Below are 24,240 nucleotides of genomic sequence, written 5' to 3' on the forward strand. Positions count from 1 at the left end.
AGTCAAGCCTTTGGATGACAGCAGCCCTGGCCAATATCTTGACATCAACCTCGTGAGAGACCCTGAGCCAGAACCACCCAGCTAAGCTGCTCTCAAATTCCTGACCCACGGAGACTATGGGATGATACATGTTGGTCATTTTAAGCTGCTAAGCTTTGGGGATAATTTGTTATGCAGCAACAGATAACTAATACAGATTATATGTCATACAGATACAGAATTTCAAGGCATTACAGATTATAGAATTTAAAGCATTATTCCAGGAACTTGTGTGAGCTCCAGACAGTGTTCAGAGTTCTCTTACAGGAGGCACTGGCTCTGCCTGTAGTTACTCCAGCTGTCCTTGTTCCTGCTGAAGTTAGTTCTCTTTTTCGGAGGATGAGGCTGTAAATCCAGCTCTTAAGCATCTGCAGGTGAGTGGCACTTCGCCTTGTTGTCTGGTAGCTAAACCAGAAGGTTCACATTTTAAGCAGTCTTGAAGAGCTGTACTTGGAGTAGTTGCTGGGAAGTCCAATTAAGAGCAGACCCTGAGTGAAAGAAGACTTGCCAAATCTCACTTAGGCTCCTGATGTTTGAGACATGACAGACCCAGGAACTTGTTAATGCAACCCATTTATAGATCCTCCACATTCTATCCCTGTATGAAATTGTATTATAAGAAATCAAAGTACCTGGAACATGTTATATCATACTCATCAGACAGTCTTCATAATTACAGGAGTCTTCTTTTAAAACAGTGTTTCTGTCACTTCCAAAAATCCTGCTTGAAAATGTCCTTGAGTCACAATTCAGCTAATATATATTTAACGCTTGTTAGATACCAAGTGCTAATTTAGGACCTGGGAATACAGCAATGAACCAAACAGACAAAATCCCTGCCCTCATGAGGCTTATAGTCTAGTGAAGGAGACAGAAAACAAGCAGACAAACACATAAGTAAAGGACTTGGATGAGTGAGTGTAAATGCAACGGAGAGAAATAAAGGAAGGCAAAGTGTGGTTCGAGTGTGGTGCTAGGAGTGGATGCTGGGGGGCAGGATGGCTGCTCTGAGGGGACACTTGTGCAGAGAGGCGAATGTCAAGAAGCTCTGCCGGGCCGGGCGCGGTGGCTCACGCCTGTAATCCCAGCACTTTGGGAGGCCGAGGCGGGCGGATCACAAGGTCAGGAGATCGAGACCATCCTGGCTAACATGGTGAAACCCCGTCTCTACTAAAAATACAAAAAAAAAAAAATTAGCCGGGCGTGGTAGCGGGCGCCTGTAGTCCCAGCTACTCGGGAGACTGAGGCAGGAGAATGGCGTGAACCCGGGAGGCAGAGCTTGCAGTGAGCGGAGATCGCGCCACTGCACTCCAGCCTGGGCGACAGAGCGAGACTCCGTCTCAAAAAAAAAAAAAAAAAAAAAAAAAAAAAAAAAAAAAAAAAAAAGAAGCTCTGCCGAACATTCCAGGAGATGGACGAGTCCTGTGGCAGAAGTCAGTGTGGCTTATTTGAGGAACAGCTAAATGACACTTTAGGACAGGGGTGTCCAATCTTTTGACTTCCCTGGGCTACACTGGAAGAAGAAGAATTGTCTCGGGCCACACATAAAATACACTAACAATAGCCGAAATTGCAAAAGAACTCCTAATGTTTTAAGAAAGTTTACAAATTTGTGTTGGGCCACATTCAAAGCCATCCTGGGCTGCATGCGACCCGTGAGCTGTGGGTTGGACAAGCTTGCTTTAGGATTTCTGTCTTTTTTCTTTTTTTTTTTGAGGCAGAGTCTTGCTGTATCGCCCAGGCTGGATGGAGTGCAGTGGCGCCATCTTGGCTCATTGCAACCTCCACCTCCCAGGTTCAAGTGATTCTTCTGCCTCAGCCTCCTGAGTATCTGGGACTACAGGCGCCCACCACCATATCCGGCTAATTGCTTTAGGATTTCAGTGTAAGGATTCACATACCAAATCACTCTTGAGTTAGAGAGTTTTGGAAAAACTTTGTCTCTGCAGACTGACTTGTGATCTTTTGGCTGAGTAAATGAAAACCATGTTGCCTACAATGTCTTCCTTTTGGCCTGGGCTTCCAGGAAGCGCAGAGCCAAAATCTGTGCCTGTGATGGTGGGTAATCAATTTATCTCGGGGTCTGGGAGCAGCTGCCCACTCTGCTTCTTTTACAGAAAGAGATGATGGAATAAATGTTTATTTATAAACATTATACTTTCTCCATGTAAACTGTTTTCACCCACATGCTACCTCGAGTTGACTTGGAAGGGGCAGAAGGATTAATTGTCATTAAACAGGTTTGCCATTTCAAATAAGGAAGTTGGCAGATGTCATTGTCTTGCTGTTGGTTTATTGCACAAACATTTATTAAGTGCCCAGCACATTCCAGCTGGGCGGGGACCTGTATAGAAAGATGGAGAGGATGGTTCCTGCCCTCTAGAATGTGTTCCCTCACATTCTAGAATATAGTGCAATAAAAAAATCAAATAATTACAAACATCTGATGTAAACTGGCACAGGAGGGGAGCCCAAAGAGAGTGACAGCTAGTCCTGGGAGGTTTTGATGGAGGAGGAGGGGACTGGTGCATGGAACCCCCTCTGTCTGCGTGGTAGGAGAAAGGCCACATCAGCCCCTACACACAGCACCCATCTGAGGACGGTGGTGACCAGCTTCCCAGCCTGCCCTCCCCACCTTCCAGAATCCATCCCAGCCCCAAGGCACCCGGGTCTGAGCTATGCAGCAAGAGTTTTCCAGACAGAAAGAAAAAATAGGTTAAAAATACCTGAGCCCCACGTGTCTTATTTTTAATTGATTTACACACAGACTCTTCAATCACAGTATTAATATTTAATTGTCCTGTCAGGTCAGATCCTTCCCAGTCAGACAGTTAAAAATGGCTTGGGACAGATGAGGAAATGAGGGGCTGGGGTGGCATGAAATGAGGAAAGTGAGGCGCCTGCCCTGAGGGGATTAGGCTCTGAGGGACAAGGAGGAGCAGACCCCGGCTCTAGGGTCCTGGGAGAAATAACATCTCACTTGTTTTCTCTCTGTCCCTGTCCCCTCAGTACACACATGTGGAAGCACAACAGCATTCCCCCAAAAAGCCATTAAAGAAACCATGTAAGAGTTGAGACAACACCAAGGTCTGTGGAGACAATGAGGTGCTTCTTCAAGGAGACGCCAGGAGGCTGGTCTCTGGGGGAGAGTCCGGAGGATGAAGCGTTCATGCCCTCAGTGTTTTAAGTTTGTGAGGGGCCGATTGGTGTTTTGACTCTGGGCCCCGGCCCAGCCCGCCCAGGTGAAACCTGATTTACATGCATGTTTCTTCTTTGAGAAACGGCGCCTGTGTTGGCTGCCCCAGCGTCACAGCAGCATAGAAACATGGCTTGGGAACTATTTTGGGTAAAAGCACTCTCAGAGACAGCCAATAAATGTCTCAATGTGACTCATTCAAAGAGGCTATTAATAGACAGGAGATGTGAGGGACAGGAGAACTGAATTTCATTCAGTTTCAGCCTCTTGCTTTATTTGTTCTTCCTTTTTAAAAACAGAAATCAAGAAGTGAAGTTTGTCTTGTTGGGTTTGAGTGGGGTGGGGAGGAAGAGCTTGTCTGCCGAGCAGCCATCTACCTCCTCCTCTTCTCCCAGGGTCCAGAGAGGGAAAAGCCAATGGGACACTCACCTTGGAGGCTACTAGAGTCTTTTCTGTTCATTCCTGACTCCTTTGCTGAAGAAAAAGCCTAACAAGTCTGGATAGTCACAGGAAATCATGTTGAGGTGATGTCTCATTATCTTTGAGGTCTGAGGAAAATCTTGGAGTCCTACCCAATATCCCCATTCACCTCTCTGTGTGTCTTCTTGGTTTGGTGCAGTGATTCTCATTGGGAAAGCATCTGTGGGGGTGAATTTGGTTGTCTTAATGGTTGAGTTGGGATGGTCTCGCCATTTAATGGGAAAAGGCAGAAATGCTAGACAGCCTGCGATGCTCTGGGTGACGCTCCCAACGAAGAACTGCTCCTGTCCTGCATAATGGCTGGGTGCCAACTGTGCATTCTTTTTTTTTTTTTTTTTAGACAGAGCCTTGCTCTGTCGCCCAGGCTGGAGTGCGGAGGCATGATCTCGGCTCACTGCAACCTCCACCTCCCTGGTTCAATCGATTCCCCCGCCTCAGCCTCCCAAGTAGCTGTAGCTGGGATTATAGCTGCACACCACCATGTCTGGCTAATTTTTTTTTGTAGTTTTAGTAGAGATGGGGTTTCACCATGTTGGCCGGATGGGTCTCTAACTCCGAACTCTTGACCTCAGGCAATCTGCCCACCTCAGCCTCCCAAAGTGCTGAGATTACAGGCATGAGCCACCACACCCAGCCCACTGTGCATTCTTGAGTGGAGAACATGTTCAGAATAATCTGAGCCTAAAATCAAACTCCATTTGACTCATGACCATGGAGTATTAGTTGCATATTTTTAAATGTGTGAAGTTTTTCCAGGAATGCAACTGTTGTGAGAATCAGGGATAAACTAGATTTTGTGTTGTTCACCTTTTGAAAAAATCACATCCCTAATGCCAATGCCACTTGTGGTATTTGAGTTACCGAAACCACATACACCTGTACCAATCTGCATTTGCAGCTGTCAGATTTGCGGTGGTGCTTTTTCTGCAAGCAAGCATCTGACTGTTTCCTGCTGGCTGCTAAGGTAGTTGCACCAAACTTTAACATATTGAAACACATATGATGTCATCATAAATGACTTTTATTTCTCTTTTATATTTCAATTAGGGCATTATACTGATTTTTAAAATTGTGTGTGTAGGTGGGTAATATTAATTTAATTTCAGGGATGTAAAGGGGACACACAGAATATTTGTTAGGCACTGGGTCTGATCTAGGTCCTAAACCAGGATTGAAATAACTGATGTGGGTGTTTTCTGTTGTTTTGTTTTTTCTTTTGAGGCAGTCTTGCTCTATCGCCCAGGCTGGAGTGCAGTGGTGTGATCTCGGCTCACTGTAACCTCTGCCTCCCAGGTTCAAGCAGTTCTCCTGCCTCAGCCTCCAGAGTAGCTGGGATTACAGGCACGCGCCACCACACCCGGCTAATTTTTGTATTTTTGGTAGAGATGGGGTTTCGCCATGTTGGCCAGGCTGGTCTCGAACTCCTGGCCTCCAGTGATCTGCCGGCTTGGCCTCCCAAAGTACTGGGATTATAGGCATAAGCCACTGTGCTGAGCCTAGGTATGGGTTTTTAAGTGGCACAAAGTCCTGAGAGAAGAGGCAGGCAAGAGGTTCACCAGCAGTTGGATTCCCTGAGTCATGTTCTACTCAGAGGCTCAAATGCTTCAAATAAGCTGCAGGGCTGTTTTTAAATTACAATTGTCTGCAAGAATCAGTCAGTTTATAGAAAAGGGTGAAGGGTCAGAAAAGCAACAGTTCAAGGGCTGTGGCAGGGACGCCAGACCTCAGATCACCAGGCACAGCTGGGTCTGTGGCAAACTGACTCGGTGCCTGCTGACTGCTGCCCTGCAGGACTGTAGACGTAGTGTTGCTAGATCTTCCACTTTTTTGGTAGATGCTGGAAATCTGAAATCTGACACGTTGGCAACTGTATTCATCGAGATAAGCCTGTGCTGCCCTGCCAACAATACAGTGGCTTAAGGGACCAGGACGGTGGTGTCTTTTGCATGTCTTGGTCATAATATGAAAGGTCATGATCAAGGCTGGGTCACCACCTGCCCAGGTGTCAGCCGGGAGAATAGAGGAAAGGGCGGTGAGGGGGTGGGGGCACGTGCAGCATTGTGAAAGCCCAGCCTTGGAAGTGGCCCACCTCAGCTTCACGCGTGTCCTATGACTGGTGAGGAAATGTCATTCTTAGTGGGGCAGCCATGGCCTGGCTACAGCCCTGAGGGTCTCTGCCAGAGCACCTAATTCAAACCTTTAAAATACATCATGTGGGCCCATCCTGTGTTGACCGTGGGGCTGGACTTGGCTGAAGGACTGCTGGTCCTGCCCTCCTGGAGTTTCAGTCCCACACATGGAGAAAGGATTCAGAACTGAGGACTGGGAGGAAGGCAAGTGGGCAGGGTGTTTAAGTTGGCTAAGGAGTGCCTTACTCAGAGCCAACACTCAAAGTGGGGACAGCCTGGAGGAAAAGGGGCCTAGACCTTGAGTGCAGACAAGGGAGTTTCTGCCCAGATTAGCTGTCTCACCCCAGGAAACCTTTCCCGGTCCAGGTGAGGTGCTCGTGGTCTACACCTCCCTGACACCCCTACGTACTTCCTAGGACAGCACTCATCACATCACTGTTTTGCTCGCCTGTGTGGCTCTTCCCATCTACACTGCAATTCGATTCTGCTCACGGCTGTATCCTCAGGGTCTTGCAGAGTAATTGGTATATGGTAGGTCCTCAACAAGTACTTGATGAATGACCGAAAGAATCCTATGAACAGTGGAATATTAATGGCTGTTTTTGAGTCAGTGCAGGGCACAATCACAGTGCTTTGTTAGGAAGATGATTCTGGTTCCCATGTGCAGAAGACCAGAGTAAGCAGCAAAAAGACAGGCAGGGTTGCTTATGAAATCCTCTGCAAGTGAGGGAGGAGAGATCCTGCAAGAAAGAATGGGCTCAGAAAGTGTGATGGATTGCAGGGTTCTGGGTGGGGAGAGGAGAATCAAAGACCCTGGCTCTGAGACGTTTCAGACCACATCTAGTCAAATGCTAACAGAGTTAGCTGCAATACCAGTGGCTGAGAGAAGTCTGGCCATTAGGGGACATCTGTGAGCAGTAAGCCCTCATGGTTCTCTGTGCCACTAATTTAATTAAAATAGAAATTGTAGGAGGGGCTTCCTGAATGAGGGAGCATTTATCATGGGCTTTGAGGCATGGGGAAAGTAAGTGTTCTAGAAAAGCATGTCAGCTTCTTTAATGTTCCAAAAATATAGTGAAATCCAGTAAATTTTTTGTTTGTTTGTTTGTTTGTTTTTGTTTTTTTGAGATGGAGTCTGGCTGTGTCGCCCAGGCTGGAGTGCAGTGGCGCAATCTCGGCTCACTGCAACCTCTGCCTCCAGAGTTCAAGTGATTCTTCTGCCTCAGCCTCCTGAGTAGCTGGGACTACAGGCGTGCACCACCATGCTCGCCTAATTTTTGTATTTTTAGTAAAGACAGGGTTTCATAATGTTGGCCAGGATGGTCTTGATCTCCTGACTTCATGATCCATCCACCTCAGCCTCCCAAAGTGCTGGGATTACAGGCGTGAGCCACTGCTCCCGACCTCCTATATATATATATGTGTGTGTGTGTATCTATATTTGTGTGTGTGTGTATATATATATATGTGTGTGTATATATATGTGTATATATACGTGTGTGTATACATATGTGTGTGTATATATATGTGTGTGTATATATATGTGTATATATATGTGTATATATATGTGTATATATATATATATATTTTTTGAGACAGAGTCTCGCTCTGTTGCCCAGGCTAGAGTGCAGTGGCGTGATCTTGGCTCACTGCAAGCTCCGCCTCCCAGGTTCATGCCATTCTCCTGCCTCAGCCTCCCGAGTAGCTGGGACTACAGGTGCCTACCACCACACCCGGCTAATTTTTTGTATTTTTAGCAGAGATGCAGTTTTGCTGTGTTAGCCAGGATGGTCTCGATCTCTTGACCTCATGATCCGCCCGCACTGGCGTCCCAAAATGCTGGGATTACAGGCATGAGCCACCACACCTGGCCTCCAATAAATATTTTTATGAGTGAAAGAATACAAGAAGAAGTGGCTTGCTGGATATGGTTTGTACTAGACTATTTGGGAAAATGATCAGGAACACAATTGAGGTTCTTCTCAAGTTAGGTTTTGTTCACCATGTCAGACCTTAGCCACTCAAGCCCATCAAAGAAAACCGTGATCTCTGAGGAACAGGGTTCCTCTGGAGGGGTGGCAGGGGGTTTGGGGAGAAGTTGAATCACTTGCTACCTGAGCCAGTGATCTAAGATATACCACGCAGGTGCTGCCTCCGCAACCCAGGATCCTACCAGCTGCAGAGGTCGCGAGTAATGCCAGCCGGGCTCCGAAGACTCCCTCAGCCCCCAGGGCCAGTGGACAGTGCCCACATCCTCTGTGGCCCTCTCGCAGCTGTAGAAGACAGGCACAGGTCTTCCGTTGTGTGCAGGTGAGTGGGGCTGTGGGTGTGGGCCTCAGACAGCTGACGGGTATGAGGGGAAGCAGGCTCCACCATCAAACAAAGGCTTGGTTGTGTTAGACGGTCCCTCAGGGAGTCAAACATTTAGATTATTGGGCTTGGATTAAGGAAAGGGCATTCTCTGCAGATAGCATAGGTGCCTGGAAGTCACAGTGCCAACTCAAGATGCTTGTGGGAGGCAAGATTGAAAGGTTCAGTGAGGCCAGTGGCCAGGGTCATGACATTATCAACAAGTGTTGGGAGCTGGGTGAGGGAGGGTTGGGGCTTGGTTCTGGGTCTGGGAGAAGGAGGCTTTGAATGTGGTTGGAGGAGAAGGGGAGACGGGATGATTATATCAAAGGAGAGCTAATCTGGAATTCAGACACTTGGATTTCATATTCTAGCATGCCCAACTAGCTGTTAACTATGAGTACATCATAGTACTTCTTTGTGCCCTGTTTTCTGGATCTGTCCTGCTTCTGGCCAGGGTTTTTAGGGGTGCAGGAGCAGATGGATGTGCTCGGAAAAGGCACAGAGTCCCACAGCACTGTGAATGGCTAATGGATCTGTGTTTCTGATTTCTCTGCACCTTACAAGGACATCACGGTGCTCAGTAAATATAAAATAACAACAGTAGTTTCAGGCTTACAGACACTAACCTGAAATATTCTCTACTAAAGTCAAGTGGGTTTCAGATAACTTTAAGGAGGAATGATTTCCCTTTCCATAGCTCCCAGGATCAATTCAAAATAATAAAATTTGGGGCCGAAGAACTAAAAATTGGGATGGATCTAAAGTACTTCATCTCAAATATCTCATTCTTCCAAAGAGGATGATCCAAATTACCCAATTCTGAATGAGACAAAAAAATTTACTTTGGGAAAGAGATTGGATTCCTTTGCTGAACTTACATCCAGTGTTTTTGAAATGACTAAGAACAAGAAAGATAAAATATCCAAGCTTACCTCATGAATTAATCAACCAAGGAAACAGACCTTTCCATTATCCAAGATAAGTTAGCAAGCCTTGAAATGTAAACTTCTGAGAAATACCAGACTGTCCTATTTGGAAGAGACTTTTAAAGATGAATTTAGCCCAGCATACTCACTTTACAGATGAAGAAACTGAGCCCCAGAGAAGAGGCTAGTGTAAGACAAAAAGTACATATACAAAGCTTACCTCCTCCTCTGCTGAATAAGGACAGCTGGACATGACTACAATGTGTCCCAACATGGCACCTGGCTGCTTGGGATGTGTGCATGGCTGATGTGGTGGGATCTGTGGTTTTATTTTCCCCCAGCATCTCTTCCTTCGGGGGAACACTCCTCTCTTTCTCTTGAGTCTGTCAGTCACGGTACTGTCCATCATGGGAAGGCACATGACCCAGGCTGGCCAATATTTGCAGAGATTGATCTGGAGTGGGCATATGATCAACCAGAACCAATCAAAATCCTCTCCTGGGCTTTTTTTTTTTTTTGACAGAGTCTCACTCCGTCACCCAGGCTGGAGTGCACTGGTGTGATCTCGGCTCACTGCAACCTCTGCCTCCCAGGTTCAAGCGATTCTCATGCCTCATACTCCCAAGCAGCTGGGATTACAGGTGCACACCACCACACCTGGCTAATTTTTGTATTTTTAGTAGAGATGGGATTCCACCATATTGACCAGGCTGGTCTTGAACTCCTGACCTCAAGTGATCTGGTTGCCTCAGCCTCCCAAGATGTTGGGATTACAGGCTGAGCCACTACATCCTGCCCTCTCCTAGTATTTTTATTTGGATGTTATATGAGTGCTTCTAACACTGTGGGGGCCATGCAAACCTGTTCCCCTGGTTGCAAAGAGGAAGCTGTTTAGGTGGGAGAGAATGAGGTTACTTCAGAAGGAAGTAAACTCAAGATTAGAGAGAGATAGATATAAATACAAACATACACACATGTATACATAGAAACATAGATAAATAGCAAGAACCATCTCTGACACCTGCTTACTTTTTAGCTTGAGGAGTTTGAAGTTTCTGTTGCTTGCAAACAAAGATTGAGGTTAATATTGTGGAAATATGAAGTCCCTGTGACTTTGTTAATGATCTAAAGGAGATAAGTTGATGGTAGAAGGGAAAGAAGTAAGAAAAGCTAGGTTGTCCTCTGCCACTTTCCTGTAAATCTTCGATTAAACTCATTTTTCAGATAGAATGTTGGGCCACTTCCAACAAGCCACTGTTCCCTGGAAGCTCCACACTTCCTTCTGCCTTTGCAAATGCCATCCTCTGTGCTCTTGGGATTGCTTGCCCCTTTCCTTTTTTGTTTCGTTTCTGGTTAACTCCTCTTCATCTTTCAAAGCATTGTGCAAGTCATTCATTCATTCATTCATTATTCATTCATTTTTTAGCAAGAATTTGTTGATTCAAAGGCTGTTCTAGGAGCTGGGGATATGACAAGGAAGATGACATTTATTTATTCATTCAACAGATATCTTGAATGCCTGGTATGTACAAGAGGAGGGAATCCACTGGTGAGTGAGCAAGACGAGGTCCCTATCCAGTGGGGGTTATTCTGTTGGGAGATAAAAGAATGATTCAGGAGTGGGATGTGTATTCTGCAACTTATCTCAATCTTCCTCAATAGCTATTTCTTGCATTTTTAAAGAAACCATGAGAAACGTGAGGAGAGAGACTGTGTCCTTCATCTCCTGTCTCCACAAGTGGCACAGGTCCAAGGAAAGGTGGCCTGGTTTGAGGTCAGCAGGGCTTCATTATTCATAGAGGTTGCTGCCCAGTTTTGGCAGGGAGGAGGGGCTGCTTATGGGAGGAGGGACTGGGCTTCCCAGAGGCCTGGTGGACTCCTCTCCAGCAGTGGGTGGGAAGAGGAATTTAATGAGCTTTTAAAGAAGACAATAAAGAAGATCCAAAGACCTGGCCATCTGGACTTCTGCTCTTAATGAGAAAGTAATCATGGCTCCAGAAAATAGCTGGTTAAACTTAGAAGAGAAGCCAAGTATGTTTAATTTCCATTGAAAACTGTTTGGTAGTCTCCATGGGCAAGGCTGTGACAGTCAGTGCCACTTAATGAGGCTGCCATGGGCTTCTCCAGCTCAGGGAGAAGGAAGTCAGGGGACCAGGGAGGTAGGTTCAGGGCAGGGAAAATGCTAGAGGCCCTGGGAGGTGATTCCCTGGGTGCAGAGATACAGCCAAGACCCCTATGGTCAGGAGACCTATGGTGCCCTTAGAATCAGAGCTGAAGGAACTGTGGAGTTCATCTGGCCCAACCCCTTTATTAGATGAGAAACCCGAGGCCCATAGAGGTTAGACAGCCTGATCAAGGTCAGACAGCTAGGTGGTGACAAAGCCAGGAGTTAGCCCTGAGTTCTCCTGACTCAGCAGGAAGCCAAGCCCCCCTCAAGTAGGATATGGGAAACTTGGCTGCTACCCCACCATATACAGACATGTTTCAAGATTAGTATCTCGTCCTCCATCCTTTCTCTCTCCCTCCCACGAAGAACTGAATGCCTGTATGCTCCAGGGACTGGGATAGGTGCTGAGGAGAGAGACGTCCAGGTATGGTTGCAGCTCTGAGGGGTTGGCTACAGGGGAGGAAGACGTAATAACCGCTAGGCAATTGCAATTTGGTGTGGTCACACAGGACACTTAATGACCTTTAAGTGCACAGGGCCCTCCTGGCTGAGCCTGGGGACTTCAGGGACCACCTTCTGGAGGACAGGATGCCTGTGCTGAGTCTTGAAGAACGAGAGGGATTCCAGCATGGGACAGGCTTTGAGAAGGCAAAGGAGATCCTGAGAATTTCATTTCAGGCAAGTGACTGGTGATGGTGTGAAGGGTGAATCTAAGAGGAGCAGAGGCTGGCAGGGGAGACCTGTGAGAAGGCAGTCAGTCATCTAAGGAAGAGATTATGAGGACATATGGTTGCAAGTAGTAGGCAGGAAGGAAAAGATTTAAGAATACATAAAAGGTAGAATTAGCAAACCTGCCAATTGGTGAAGAGGAGGAGTGAGGCAGAAGGAGGAGCCAGGCTGAGTCCTCAGGCTCTCCTTCCCCAGCCAGAGTCCTGATGGCTCCCTTCCACAGCTCCAGGCTGCTGGCTGAACATCTCCATGCACACAGCCTTCTGGCCTCTCAAACCCTCCACTGGATTCTGCACAAAATCATCTCCACGTCTTCATTTTCTAGTTTCAGTCAATGGTCCCCTACTCTCCTTTCCGTCAAGTCCCATTTCCAGCTTTTTGCTCCCCTTGTCGCCAAGGCCACCCTGTCCTTACCTTGGCTGAGCAGAGGACACCTCTCAGAGCAGCCCAGTGCTCCTGGCTGTCCCAGAGGCTGAGTTTTAAACGTGCATTTAATCACTTCCCCAAGTGGCTGCCTTTTACTCTGAGCAGTTGATTTATCTAAAATTTAGTTCTAAGTCCAAAACACATTTACCAAAAATTCATTATTTGCTGAGCCCTCAGAATCTAAAGATGAGCACGAGGTCAGTTTCTGCCCTCCAGGAAATGCTCAGAATATAAAGAGATCCTTCTCCACTTCTGAACTGCAAGACCTTCAACTCCAGGTTGCTTTCTTCACCTGGCTTTGGTAGAATGGCAAAAAAAAAAAAAAAAAAAAAAAAAAAAAATTAAATCTGATGTAAAAAACAAAATAAATGAACAACACAAATCCCCCTCCACCTTTTTTTTTTTTTTTTTTTTTGAGACGGAGTCTTGCTCCATTGTCCGGGCTAGAGTGCAGTGGCGCGATCTTGGCTCACTGCAAGCTCCGCCTCCCGGGTTCACGCCATTCTCCTGCCTCAGCCTCCCGAGTAGCTGGGACTACAGGCGTCCGCCACCACGCCCGGCTAATTTTTTGTATTTTTTAGTAGAGACGGAGTTTCACCGTGTTAGCCAGGATGATCTCGATCTCCTGATCTTGTGATCCACCTGCCTCGGCTTCCCAAAGTGCTGGGATTACGGGCATGAGCCACTGCGCCCGGCCAAGCCCCTTTGTTTTAATGGGCCAGAGGTTAGAACAATTTAGTATCTAGTGATAAATCTGTCTGAGAGAAAAAAATTTTGGCTTTTGGCTTTATTATAGGTGCTTGATAAATATTTGCAGAATGAATGAACATCGGGGCTAACACAGCATTCATTGCACAGGTCCTGTAAGATCTGCCTGAGAGCAGGGCCGGGAGCCATCCCTTGGCATATTCTACGCCTGTCACTGGGCCCAGCAATCACAGAACTCAGGGCATGGTGGGTGGGTAAGCTCTCAGTTCTTATGTTCACATTCATAGTTTGTAAAAATCAGTGATATTTATTTGCCTTGGAAAATAGCTGGATATTTAAAGTAGGTCCCTGCATCCTGAAATCTTTAATTATTCAAATCAATTCAACATTTACTAAGTAAGCACAGTGCAGGTTGTTCAGAGACATGAGAGAACCAGTTGAGCCCCTGAGAATTGCAATCTAGGTGGTGGGGGGCTGGGGGTACAGCATGTGGCAGAAGTGTGAGCTCTGGGTGTCAGACAGGCCCGTGTCTCACCCCAGGTTGCCCCCCCAGCCACTGCAGTTTGGGCAGGCTACTGACACTCTCAGAGCTTTGGGCTTTTTTCCCCTGCCTATCTCACCTTAGTGTGTTGGGAGGACTGTAAGAGACTGTATCAGGGCTGGATTAGGGCTGCCATAACAAAATACCGCAGACCGAGGAACGTAAACAGCAGATACTTATTTCCTCACACTTTTGGAGGGCAGAAGTCCAAGATCAAGGTGTTGGCAGGGTTGATTTCCTCTGAGGCCTCTTTCCTGGGGTTGCAGATGGCCATCTTCTCACTGTGTCTTCACATAGTCCTTCCCCCGTGCACCCCTGGTGTCTCTTTTTGTGCTCTAATTGCACCTTTTAAGGACACCAGTCAGACTGGATTAGACCCACCCTAACAATCTCATTTTATCTTAATCACCTCTTTAAAGGCCCCGATCTCCAAATACTGTTCTATTCTAAGGTACTGTGGGTTAGGACTTCAACATATACATTTTGGGGAACACAATTTTGCCCATAACAAAGACCAGATAAAATCAGTATACCCTACCACACCATACTGTACCATACCATACTGTACGGTACCATATCCTACTATACTAGATTGTGCTATAGTACAAAATGCCTGGTATGATGCCGGCCTGGTACATAGTAATTTGAATCTTTCTCCTCCTTCCCCTAGTGGGATAATAAAAGTTCACAGTAGGCCAGGCACGGTGGCTCATGCCTGTAATCCCAGCACTTTGGGAGGCCAAGGTGGGCAGATCACCTGAGGTCAGGAGTTCGAGACCAGCCTGGTCAACATGGTGAAACCCTGTCTCTACTAAAAATACAAAATCAGCCAGGCGTGGTGGTGGGTTCCTGTGATCCAAGCTACTCAGGAGGCTGAGGCACAAGAATCACTTGAACCTGGGAGATGGAGGTTGCAGTGAGCCAAAATCACGCCACTGCACACCACCATCCTGGGCAACAGAGTGAGACTCTGTCTCCAAAAAGAAAAAAAAAGAAAAACTTAACAATAATGATTTTTAGATAGAGGAAATGTAAAATTTGGCCCCTGTGGGTATAAATTGTCACTGAAATATGAATAAAGGGGATCCAAATTAGTGAGTTTCCATTATCCAAGCTAGTTTGGAGATTCATTTTTTTTGAAAGTTAGATTTATTGAGGTATAATTACATACCATATAATTCACCCCTTTAAAGTGTTCAATTTGTTCAAGGAGTTTTAACAAATATGGATAGTCATGTAACTACGACACAATCAAGAGGGGCCTTCATGTTCTTTTGCGATTTCCTTCCCATTTTGCAACATTGGTCTGTTTTCTGTCCCTACAGTTTTGACTTTTCCACTATGTCATATAAGTGGAATTATATGGGACACAGTCATTTGTAATTAACTTCTTTCACTGAGCAAAATACTTTTGAGATTCATCCATGTTGCTGCATCTGTGAGTTGGATATCACTTGTATCGCTTTTTGTTATCAAGTAGTATTCCATTATATGGATATACCACAATTTGTTAAATAATTTGCTGGTTGATGAACATTTGAGTGGTTTCTACTTTTTGATTATTATGAACAGAGCTGTTATGAATATTAAAATACAAGTCTTTTGTGGACATATGTTTTCCTTTGTCTTGGATAAATATCTAAGAATTGTGTTGCTGGTTGACTAAGGAAATGCTGAACTTTTTCACAAACTGCCAACTGTATACCATTTTTGCACCTGTCATTGGCAAAACATGAACGTTCCAATAGTTCTACACCCTTGCACTTAGTACTTTTAGTCTTTTTTAGTGTTAGCCATTCTAGTGAGTGTGGAGTGGTATTTCACTGTGGTTTGGCTTATATTTCCCTAAGGGCTAATGATGTTGGGCATACTTATCAAATATGTGCAAACATATATACACCTATGTCAGATATATGCTTTGCACATGTCTTATCACAGTCTGTAAAATTTTTCTCAACAGTGTCTTTGAAGAGCAGAAGTTTTAAGTTTTGGTGAAGTCTAATTTGTTAATTTTTACTTCTATGATTCATGATTTTTGTTTGCTATCTAAACATCTTTACTTAATCCAGGGTCACAAAGGCTTTGTCTTCTGTGTTTTCTTCCAGAAATTTTAGATTTTAGTCTTTACATTTAGTACTATGATCCATTTCAGGTTAATTTTTGTGTGTGGTTTGAGGTAAGGGTCAAGGTTCACTTTATATATATGAATGTCCAATTATACCAGCAGAATTTTTTAAAAAGGCAATCCTTTCCCTCGCTGAATTACTTTGACACTTTTGTCTAAAATCAGTTGACCATATATGTGTGGGCCTATTTCTGGATGCTTATTCTGTTCCATTAATTTGTCTATACCGATTGTAACATCATATTATCTTGATTGTTGTAGCCTTGTAGTAAGTCTTCAAATCAGGTAGTGCCAGTCTTCCAAATTTGTTCTTCTTTTTCAAAATTGTTCTTGCCATTCTAGTTACTTTTCATTTCTCCATAAATTCTAGAATCAGTTTGCCAATTCCTACACAAAACCAATCAGGATTTTTATTGGGATTACTTGTTATCTATGAGGAAATTCAGTTTTTGTAAATTAGATGAATGCCATTCCAAATTGTAGATAATCTTTGAAAACAAGCTTTTGGTATTTCAGTAAACTGGTTATTTTTAATTAGGTTGAATATTTACAAACCTACGATTGACACCTTCCCTTTTAATCCTAGGATGCAATGAAATAAATAAAACCTCTGTCATTCTCTGGTGCTGACAACATCCTGGAATGTATCTATAGCTCCAGGGACGCCATTTTGTCCTGAGAGGAAGCCAGCTTCCTCCCTCAGGTGAACTCTGTGTATGTTTGTGATGGTGAGGGAAAACCTAACAACTCAGGCCCAGGAGAATCTGTCTGAGGCCCTCCCAAATACTCACCCTTCTCTCATTTGTCCAGAGCAAAGTTCATACGGTTTATGAAAAGTGGTCTCCCTCACAGTGCAAGAACACCGCAGGCCCCGGGAGGAAAGCCTTCTGGGAAGAGGTTAAGGAGAGGCTGAGAAAAAGCCAGGACAGAGGCATGATATTCTGGAATCATTGCCACCACTAGTGCAAGGTCTTCCAGAGTAGGGGAATTGCCACACAGCCAGCTCCCCTGGGGCTACTCTCAGAAAGCCGGCATTTCGGCAGCAGAATTGTTGCCTGTTTTTCATACTGTGAATTGTTAGCAGGTTCTAAATAGACCATTCATGTTTTCCCTTTAGCACATAAGGGACTTACAACTCCAAATACTGCCATGGGTCTGACTGTTTCAAGTCAAAACATGCCCCAAACCGCAGCCCTTGGGTGAGAGGAAGGGCTGGCTGAGGGCTTTGGAGGAAAAATAACCACCCGCCAGCCTGGAAATTAGGGGGTTCACAGGAGGCTGAGTTGCCTTGCTCACAGATGCTGTGAGACTGAGGATTTTTACCCATCAGAGTTAATCTGACAGTCACCTTCCCAACCAGTGCCTGCTTCCACCTCCCCTTTGCTCCAGGAAGGAAACCCAGGCCAAGAGGACGGAATGGTTACTCATGTCATGCGTGCTCAGTGGCTGCCCATCTCAGCATCAGCGGTATGAACAGAGCACTCTGGAGGGGCAGGGAGAGGTGGCTTTGTGGGTAGTGGGATGCCACCTTCACTGTCCTTCAGTCCAATAGGACATGTAGCAAATGTAAATAAATCCAGTGACAACACATGAACAAGTCTTTGGCAAACGAAGTTCCTTTGACACAAAGCAGAAGGCTGCTGAGAGCTGTGGGAAGCCCTGGGCTGATGGGCCAGGATGCCACAGTGACTCACGGGAACAGGTCTCTCTGGAGTGGCTTGGAGAGAAAAGGGCAGAACTCATGACCAATAGGGACTATCTCCAGGTCATCTGGGTGACGACTAGAAAAGCTCCAGAAAATAGCAGAAAGCTTGAGAAGGCAGTGTGGGAGAAAGAAGAAGGAGGAAGGATCTCCACATGGTAGCTGCTGGGAGGACAGTCTGCCTGGGTCCAGGCTGGCTGGGGACGGGGACTGGCTGCTTCTGCTCACACTCTCAGCAGTGCTTTTCCACTAGTGAGAGGTTGTTCGTGAGATTTGGTCCAGGAGGGACAAATTTAGGAAAGATGTTTTGGTTGAACAAAGGAAGGCTAGGACATACTGGATGGGAGGTGGAGAAGGTGGCAGTGGTGACGCTGGCAAAGGGTGTAACCAAAGTGTGATGATGATGGCATGGTGACCCATGTGTGAGTGGCACTGAATGGTTATGTGCCTGGGGACCTGAGTTGGTATTATGGCTCCATCACTTCCTGCTGTGTGACCTTGGGGGACGATATCAACCTCTCTGAGGCTATTTCCCCAGCCATAAATGAGTGATCAGCACCCATTTATAAGGGATTGTCATGATTACATCAGAGAATATTTAGTCACTGCTCAATAAGTAGCAGAGACTGTTATGAGAATGGATCGATTGGGGACCCAGCAATGGCCTTGATGCCGCATTTCACCTGAAGGATGAGGACTTTGCCACAGTTTGGTAGACTTGGCTTCTGCTAAGAAGACCATCTCACCGGTAACTTGAGGGCAGGAACTCAGGGCTGACCATGTTTCAATGTGGGAAGAGGCCTCAGTGTGCCCTGGGGTCTTCTTACTTACCCTGAGGACTCTACTTATTTCTATTTTGGAGGCTACTCAAGCTTTTCTTTTCCAATTACCTCTAAAGGGGGAAAGCGGAGACAAGTGTTTGAAGCCACTTCTGTGGCTTGTAGCAGGAACCAGAGAGGGCCCAGGGCACGCAAATCCCACTGTATTGGCAGAAACACAAATATACAAATACCAGATGGATAATCTCAAGGATTAAAGAGGATTTAGGGTGACCTGATTTAAAGCTTCCCTTTTTCCTTTTTTGGGCAAAGCCTGGGAATAGGGGGTGGGAACTCAAGACAGAGCCTTGTTAGAGTCTTGAATTTTCACTTGTAGAGTGATGGAGCTTTGGGAAGGGGTTTCTCCTTCATGTTTGATGGCATCACATGCCATCAAACCTGATCTTTACATCTAAAACCCCATTTGTATTCCAGTCTGATAATGGGAGACTTGCTTGCCTGTGGGCCCCAGCTTGAGTTTGTGATTGACAAGAAATGTCCAGAGGAGTCTTCAGTGGACACAAAAAGCCTCTGGGAAATCAGCCAGCACTCCACCCAGCATCCCCACCCCCTAGATGGGCCACTAGGGAGCAGGATGGTGGCAGATCAGTCTCTACAATGGCTTTTTATTGGATTTTCTCTGTTGGTTGTATTCCAAGCTGTCAGTCCCTGATAGGACAGCAAGCCATGAGAACCTAGCGTCAAGTTGATGGCCAAGTGCCGAGCATACCAATGACCAGAACTCTGCAAACAATTGGAGCAAGTGCTTGAAATTCCAGCCATGAGCCTGGCCGCTCCACATGAGAGGATGCATATGTCTTGGGTAACATACCGGTTGGCAATTACCAAACTCACCGGGATGATCTTTTACCAGGAATCCAACCACTGCAGCCCCCATTATAGTAACAACCCCTAATGCCCCTTCCAAAGGCATCAGGTGTGTAAGTCCTGCTTTTCTGTTTATTCAGTGGAGGGGACCCTGCAGAGAGGATAAGCAGCTACTGTCCTCAGCCCCTTTAAGCCAGGGATCCCTCCTTCATACAAAAGTGTTCCTGGGGATTTGCTTTCCTTGCGGTTTGTTGGTCATGTCTTATAGGGAAGGGGCTCATTGCCTGGATGCCTATTCTAGCCTGAATGTGCCTCCCACGGCCGGCGTGTTCTGAGGGATGGGGGGCAGCTGGTTCAGGAAAGGGTAGGACAGGTCTGGGCTGTTGCCTGAGGTTAGCTCAGGGGGATAAAACTCCTGTACAGTAAGGGAGTTCTCAGCAGAGGTTAGCAGGTCCCCTGTCAAGACAGCTTCAAGAATTCTTTCTTCAGAATGGCTTGAGCAAAAGCATATCTGGGACCCAGATGAATTGAGGCTTTTCCCTAGCCTGAACTCTTGGTCTTGTAGGGGTTGGTTCACTCTCTTGTCCTATTTCAACAAGAGGGACGCTCCTTCATGCATCACTGGGGAGTCCCTGCACAGAACCTACCCATTCGTGGCTGCCTATTCTCACCACCTTCTCCTGAAGGATTCTTTTGAGTTCCTTTCCCGGGCTCTTGCAGCCCGTTGGAGTACGTGTTTGCAAACCTGCTCCCTACCATCCCCAAGTTCTTCAGAGGCAGGCTTTAGTCTGTTCAGCTTTGTTTGCTGGTGCCCAACTCAGTGGCATGCAGGATGGACAAGTTGTTCTCAAACACTCCCTGTGGCTCGGTTGCCTGAGGTGAGATGATATTTACAATGCCAATGCTGGGCCCCATGCCCAGAGATTCTGACTCAACTGACCTGAGGTCTGGACATGGGCCGTCTAAGCTCCCCAGTTGATTCTAGTGTGCAGCCATGACAGAGGCCCAAAGGAGACCATCAATGAATCAACAAGGTGGCTCTGACCAAGTGACACCTCCTTTTTTCTCTTTCTGGTGGTGAGGAAGCAGATTCTCAACCTCTATTCATCTTTAGCATTTATCCATGGTTAATACCATTTGTTTGAGCCATACAACTCTTGGAGAACCAACTTCTGGAGGGAGACCTATTGGCAGGCATGTCTGAAACTGCACTGAAGAACTCACTTAGTCTTATGAAATCCCTGTCTGCAACAGACTGCGTGCTCTCATTCTCCTCCAGCTCTACTCTGTACCTGCCACTGTTTACTACACTGTAGATCCCGGCTCCCAAACTTGGTACTTGTCAGAATCCCCCACTCCAGTAGTTACAAATCAGACCTTTTGAGGGGTCAGATGTCAGAGGCCATGTGTGTGTGTGTGTGTGTGTGTGTGCGTGCATGTGTATGTGTGTATTTCAAGCCTCCTCAGTGATTCTTCTTATGCATTTGCAGAGTGGGACCTGCTGTCCCAGGTCATCTCAGCCAGTCAGTCAATGTTGCTCAAAACTCTGGGGGGTGCTCTCCCCTGAGGGACTCTGAGTCCTTGTGGAAAGAGCTGTGGCAAGTCCAAAAGGGCTGTGTGTGAGGGTCTGGTGGGTGAGGGGGCAGGCAGCCCTGGGGGGAACATATATGTGGACAAGATGTTTTGTGCCAAATTGTAACACACCCAAGAAGACTGAATAGAGCCTCATCCAGGGCAAAGATGATGAGTGAGATCTGATCCGAAAGCAATTGTTGAGGTCCAATCCCACATGCAGCATACTAAAGCTGTGGGACTTCAGAGGAAGAGACAGTCTGGGACTTTGGATTAGTAACATGATGTGATCGGAGGAAGTTAAAACTTTGTCTCCTTCTTCCCGTGTCATCTACATAGGAAAACTAGAGACAAGGACACAGAAATAGGAGATGAAGCAGATTTGAAAAGCCACCAGAGCTCTGAGAGGAGTGGTGCCCATTCCCTGTCACACCGTCACCATTCTCACCTGTGGCTGACTGCAGCACCCAAAGCTCAACCAGCTGCAGTCTATCACCAACATGAAGTTGCTCCTAGAGCACTCTTTGTTCCTTTAAAAATGATAAAATAGTACAAGCACGCAGGAGTATAGAGAATATTGTCCCTATGTCTCCATATTTGCTTCAGCTGATGTTTTAAAAGACTAGAACATTGTTAACCCTCACCTGTGCCATTTCCTGCCCTCTTCCTGCTCTTCTGAAATTGGTATTTATGTTTCCCATGTATGTTTTTATACTTTTACTATACATGTAAGTATCCACACATAATAGATATGGTTTTGCAAGCTTTCAAACTTTATATAAATGGTGTCATACTGTATCCTTTGTGTGTTTTTCATTCACTGTTGTGTTTCTGAGGTTTATCCCTATTGATACAAGATCAACTTCATTATTATTTATTTATTCATTCTTTTTCTGATGGGTGCTAAGATTGTGTCCCATTTTTTACCGTTAGAAATAATGCTATAACATTATTTACAATGTATGTTCTGTAGCCATGTCCTTAAACACAGGTGTTCCACTCTCTGTGATCATCGCGGCTCTCAGACCTGCTCCTCGCCTGGCCTAGGCTCTGCTCTGGGGTCACCCTTCCTCAGCATGGCAACTTGGCTCTTGAAGACCAAGGTGCACTTGAAGACCAGGTCTTACTCACCAGAATTCTCCCTGGATCATCCTTGTCAGGGATTCCTACCCCACCTTGCCACCCACACCCGGCCCCTCCTAAAGGGAATGTTCTTTGGCAGGAACGAAGGGCATATGTTAGGTCATACGGTGAGGAGACTTCATGTGAGTGCTCAATATTAACTGGAACTCAGAGGAGGCTCGGTTCCCAGTGGGAAGGAGAAATGGGAGAGTTTTCTTGGCGAAGGGACAGCAAGAGCCAGCATAGGCAAAGGAACGTGGTAGTGTCAGGAGAGGACCAGGTAAAGAGCTGGCCAGCAGATGGAAGCTGAGTGCTGCTGGAGAGTAGGAGGCTGGATTAGTAACGTGATGTGAACTGAGGAAGTTAAAGGTTTGTGTCCTCCACCAGATTACTGCATTTCAGCTTTGTAGAAGGAAGTGGCAGGTTGGGCAGTGCCAGTGGCAGGGATGATGGTGGCCTGGAGACCCTTGAGGGGCAGAAACAGTGGCTTACTCCTGTGCTTCTGTGGTCTGTTTCCTCACTTTGCCCCATCCATCAAGTGTTGAGGCTCGGTGGAGCTGAGCTTCCTTTTCCCTCCATCACTCACATCCCACTTCCCATCACCTGCTTCCAAGCAAGAGAACTCCAGGTTACTGGCCTCCGGCAGCAGTCCAGCTGTTACCAGTAAACTGGAAGCTGACGTCACTAACAAGCATTCAGGGAGCACCAAGAAGCAGACCAGAGGTCTCCTAAGCTTGACTCCTCTTCGGCATGAGACTAAGGAAGCTCCCCAAGTTCCAGTCAGAGGTATGGGACACCAGCTTTGTGTGTGTGTGTGTGTGTGTGTGTGTGTGTGTGTCTCAGTGGAGTTGAGCTTCCTTTTCCCTCCATCACTCACATCCCACTTCCCATCACCTGCTTCCAAGCAAGAGAACTCCAGGTTACTGGCCTCCGGCAGCAGTCCAGCTGTTACCAGTAAACTGGAAGCTGACGTCACTGACAAGCATTCAGGGAGCACCAAGAAGCAGACCAGAGGTCTCCTAAGCTTGACTCTTCGGCATGAGACTAAGGAAGCTCCCCAAGTTCCAGTCAGAGGTATGGGAGACCAGCTTTGTGTGTGTGTGTGTGTGTGTGTGTGTGAGAGAGAGAGAAAGAGACAGGGGAAGGTAGGTGGAGTTAGGGAGCTCTTTCAGCTTGGCTGGCCTTTGTGATTTCAAGTGAGCCTCTGCTGGAAGAAACAGGTTTGTTGTTACTGAAAGAACAAGTTTGGGTCCCAACTTTCCTTTTGCCTTATTTGACAGCTCATAAAACTCAGCAGCAAATCTGAACTTCCAGCTCCATGGCTTGGAGGAAGAAGCCTAGGAATAGTTATCAACTCCTTCCCCTGTCCTTGGCTTGACCTCCCTCCCTCCCTCCTTCTCACCACACCAGTTGGAAATCATGAAGACAATCTGTTCCCAAGAGCAAGGCTGGAGGGCGGAAGGCTGGCTGGGCTGATGGGACCAACGCTTGTCAGAAATGAACAGGCTCATGCAACAGTGAAGACAGAGCAGAGGGAAACAGCTTTTGGCTTCATGCTTTGACAAAGTGCCCTGAGACCGTTTGTCCATGTGTGTGCGTATTTCTGTTCGGTAAATCCTGGAAGGCCAGTGCAGTGGGAGAATCCATATGTTTTCAGCCTCTAAAACATGCCAGGTAGTTATAGTTGACAGTGGGGTATGTGAGAAACTATATGGTACTGGCCTCATTCTTCATGCTGCCATTCTGGCCTTTGACCTTGGAGTGGGGAATTCCTTAAATTCACACATCCCTGAGCCCCTTTGTGGGTGACCCAGGCCCTGGCATACACTGTGCAATTAACAAATGTCAGCTGAATGAGTAGAATGAATAAACAAAAAAGAGTCATTGTGTAACAGAAGGTTGTTCATTAAGCACTTCCTGTGGGATCTCCTCAAGTCAAACTCATGAGAAAATGATTGTTTTTAGTAGGCTCCGGAAGGTTAAATGACTTGTCCAAGGTCTCATAGACAGGACTGTGTGTGTGCACATGGTGTGTGTGTGCGCGTCTGTGTGTGGTGGGGACTGAGCAGGAGAGAAGGCTCATGGCATTATTTTATGCAATGCCCATTCTTGCACCTTCATCAAGTCTGAATTTGTGAATTTGCTGAGGCTGATAGGACAGTGTGGGCTGTCCCTGAAAGTTGGAGGAGGTGACAACAACGTTGGGGGCCTTCCATATGGGTGCCTGCTGTACCACATATCCAGTAAAAACAGAACATTTACGAATGGTAAGAGAAGCCCTTATGTACACGAAATAGGGAAGGCAAAAAGAGAGGAGGGACAAGGACACCAACAGGGTCTTTTGCAGATATTTACAATGGCCTCCTCCATGAGAAAGGAA

The 24,240-nt window shown here is 46.4% G+C and overlaps 1 long non-coding RNA gene across 2 annotated transcripts; it reads left to right on the forward strand.

The window, feature by feature from the left end:
* Positions 1–17,031: 17,031 nt before the first annotated feature.
* Positions 17,032–24,152, forward strand: LOC129397461 (uncharacterized). Of its 2 annotated transcripts, none has more exons than XR_008624913.2 (3): positions 17,032–22,646; positions 22,766–22,934; positions 23,141–24,152. It is a non-coding gene; the product is annotated as an uncharacterized LOC129397461 (long non-coding RNA). The 2 variants fall into 2 exon arrangements; XR_010111852.1 differs by having other exon boundaries at positions 22,770–22,934.
* The last annotated feature ends 88 nt before the right edge of the window (positions 24,153–24,240 follow it).

Source organism: Pan paniscus, chromosome 1 (genome assembly GCF_029289425.2).
Source record: "Pan paniscus chromosome 1, NHGRI_mPanPan1-v2.0_pri, whole genome shotgun sequence".
Taxonomy (NCBI): Eukaryota; Metazoa; Chordata; class Mammalia; order Primates; family Hominidae; genus Pan; species Pan paniscus.